We start from the raw sequence: 2,500 nt of genomic DNA on the forward strand, positions 1-2,500 counted from the left end.
TCTCTTGTTCTTGCTTCCTTTAATGCTGGTTTTGAGATGAATAAGAGATGTAGGTCAGTAGATAACTAATACCTACAGCCACACCACCCTGAACAAGCCCAATCTTGCCTGATCTTGGAAGCTAAGCAGGGCCGGGCCTGGTTAGTACTTGGATGGGAGGCTACCTGGGAATACCAGGTGCCATAGGCATTTTTTTTTCTCTCTCTTGTTCTTGCTTCCTTCAATGCTGGTTTTGAGATGAATAAGAGATGTAGGTCAGTAGATAACCAATACCTACAGCCACACCACCCTGAACAAGCCCAATCTCACCTGATCTTGGAAGCTAAGCAGGGCCGGGCCTGGTTAGTAGTTGGATGGGAGACCACCTGGGAATACCAGGTGCCGTAGGCCTTTTTTTTTCTCTCTCTTGTTCTTGCTTCCTTCAATGCTGGTTTTGAGATGTAGGTCAGTAGGTAACAAATACCTACAGCCACACCACCCTGAACAAGCCCAATCTCGCCTGATCTTGGAAGCTAAGCAGGGCCGGGCCTGGTTAGTACTTGGATGGGAGACCACCTGGGAATACCAGGTGCTGTAGGCCTTTTTTTCTCTCTCTCTTGTTCTTGCTTCCTTCAATGGTGGTTTTGAGATGTATAAGAGATGTAGGTCTGTAAGCAACCAACACCTACAGCCACACCGCCCTGAACAAGCCCAATCTTGTCTGATCTTGGAAGTCAAGCAGGGCCGGGCCTGGTTAGTACTTGGATGGGAGACCACCTGGGAATACCAGGTGCCATAGGCATTTTTTTTTTCTCTCTCTTGTTCTTGCTTCCTTCAATGCTGGTTTTGAGATGAATAAGAGATGTAGGTCAGTAGATAACGAATACCTACAGCCACACCACCCTGAACAAGCCCAATCTCGCCTGATCTTGGAAGCTAAGCAGGGTCAGGCCTGGTTAGTACTTGGATGGGAGACCACATGGGAATGCCAGTTGCCATAGGCCATTTTTTTCTCTCTCTTGTTCTTGCTTCCTTCAATGCTGGTTTTGAGATGTATAAGAGATGTAGGTCTGTAAGCAACCAACACCTACAGCCACACCACCCTGAACAAGCCCAATCTCGTCTGATCTTGGAAGCTAAGCAGGGCCGGGCCTGGTTAGTACTTGGATGGGAGACTACCTGGGAATACCAGGTGCCATAGGCATTTTTTTTTCTCTCTCTTGTTCTTGCTTACTTCAATGCTGGTTTTGAGATGAATAAGAGATGTAGGTCAGTAGATAACCAATACCTACAGCCACACCACCCTGAACAAGCCCAATCTCGCCTGATCTTGGAAGCTAAGCAGGGCCAGGCCTGCTTAGTAGTTGGATGGGAGACCACCTGGGAATACCAGGTGCTGTAGGCCTTTTCTCTCTCTCTCTCTCTCTCTCTCTTGTTCTTGCTTCCTTCAATGCTGGTTTTGAGATGTAGGTCAGTAGGCAACAAATACCTACAGCCACACCACCCTGAACAAGCCCAATCTCGCCTGATCTTGGAAGCTAAGCAGGGCCGGGCCTGGTTAGTACTTGGATGGGAGACCAACTGGGAATACCAGCTGCTGTAGGCCTTTTTTTTCTCTCTCTCTTGTTCTTGCTTCCTTCAATGCTGGTTTTGAGATGTATAAGAGATGTAGGTCTGTAAACAACCAACACCTACAGCCACACCGCCCTGAACAAGCCCAATCTTGTCTGATCTTGGAAGTTAAGCAGGGCCGGGCCTGGTTAGTACTTGGATGGGAGACCACCTGGGAATACCAGGTGCCATAGGCATTTTTTTTTCTCTCTCTTGTTCTTGCTTCCTTCAATGCTGGTTTTGAGATGAATAAGAGATGTAGGTCAGTAGATAACCAATACCTACAGCCACACCACCCTGAACAAGCCCAATCTCACCTGATCTTGGAAGCTAAGCAGGGCTGGGCCTGGTTAGTAGTTGGATGGGAGACCACCTGGGAATACCAGGTGCCGTAGGCCTTTTTTTTTCTCTCTCTTGTTCTTGCTTCCTTCAATGCTGGTTTTGAGATGTAGGTCAGTTGGCAACAAATACCTACAGCCATACCACCCTGAACAAGCCCAATCTCGCCTGATCTTGGAAGCTAAGCAGGGCCGGGCCTGGTTAGTACTTGGATGGGAGACCACCTGGGAATACCAGGTGCTGTAGGCCTTTTTTTTCTCTCTCTCTTGTTCTTGCTTCCTTCAATGCTGGTTTTGAGATGTATAAGAGATGTAGGTCTGTAAGCAACCCACACCTACAGCCACACCGTCCTGAACAAGCCCAATCTTGTCTGATCTTGGAAGTTAAGCAGGGCCGGGCCTGGTTAGTACTTGGATGGGAGACCACCTGGGAATACCAGGTGCCGTAGGCATTTTTTTTTTCTCTCTCTTGTTCTTGCTTCCTTCAATGCTGGTTTTGAGATGAATAAGAGATGTAGGTCAGTAGATAACCAATACCTACAGCCACACCACCCTGAACAAGCCCAATCTCG

The 2,500-nt window shown here is 48.0% G+C and overlaps 2 non-coding genes and 11 pseudogenes across 2 annotated transcripts; all 13 read left to right on the forward strand.

Annotated features, from left to right (window-relative positions):
- The first annotated feature begins 70 nt into the window (after positions 1–70).
- On the forward strand, positions 71–189 carry LOC142115857 (5S ribosomal RNA; annotated as a pseudogene).
- An 82-nt stretch (positions 190–271) lies between these two features.
- Positions 272–390, forward strand: LOC142115462 (5S ribosomal RNA; annotated as a pseudogene).
- Positions 391–461: 71 nt separating this feature from the next.
- LOC142115743 (5S ribosomal RNA) lies at positions 462–580 on the forward strand. The gene has a single exon (XR_012682260.1). It is a non-coding gene; the product is annotated as a 5S ribosomal RNA (ribosomal RNA).
- Positions 581–662: 82 nt separating this feature from the next.
- On the forward strand, positions 663–781 carry LOC142115652 (5S ribosomal RNA; annotated as a pseudogene).
- An 83-nt stretch (positions 782–864) lies between these two features.
- On the forward strand, positions 865–983 carry LOC142115869 (5S ribosomal RNA; annotated as a pseudogene).
- An 81-nt stretch (positions 984–1,064) lies between these two features.
- Positions 1,065–1,183, forward strand: LOC142115577 (5S ribosomal RNA; annotated as a pseudogene).
- Positions 1,184–1,265: 82 nt separating this feature from the next.
- Positions 1,266–1,384, forward strand: LOC142115714 (5S ribosomal RNA; annotated as a pseudogene).
- An 82-nt stretch (positions 1,385–1,466) lies between these two features.
- LOC142115627 (5S ribosomal RNA) lies at positions 1,467–1,585 on the forward strand (annotated as a pseudogene).
- An 83-nt stretch (positions 1,586–1,668) lies between these two features.
- Positions 1,669–1,787, forward strand: LOC142115566 (5S ribosomal RNA; annotated as a pseudogene).
- Positions 1,788–1,869: 82 nt separating this feature from the next.
- Positions 1,870–1,988, forward strand: LOC142115436 (5S ribosomal RNA; annotated as a pseudogene).
- A 71-nt stretch (positions 1,989–2,059) lies between these two features.
- On the forward strand, positions 2,060–2,178 carry LOC142115449 (5S ribosomal RNA). Its single transcript, XR_012682231.1, has one exon. It is a non-coding gene; the product is annotated as a 5S ribosomal RNA (ribosomal RNA).
- An 83-nt stretch (positions 2,179–2,261) lies between these two features.
- LOC142115487 (5S ribosomal RNA) lies at positions 2,262–2,380 on the forward strand (annotated as a pseudogene).
- An 83-nt stretch (positions 2,381–2,463) lies between these two features.
- LOC142115513 (5S ribosomal RNA) overlaps positions 2,464–2,500 on the forward strand; it is a 119-nt pseudogene continuing 82 nt past the window's right edge.

The sequence above is a fragment of the Mixophyes fleayi genome, unplaced genomic scaffold (genome assembly GCF_038048845.1).
Source record: "Mixophyes fleayi isolate aMixFle1 unplaced genomic scaffold, aMixFle1.hap1 Scaffold_1657, whole genome shotgun sequence".
Classification (NCBI taxonomy): Eukaryota; Metazoa; Chordata; class Amphibia; order Anura; family Limnodynastidae; genus Mixophyes; species Mixophyes fleayi.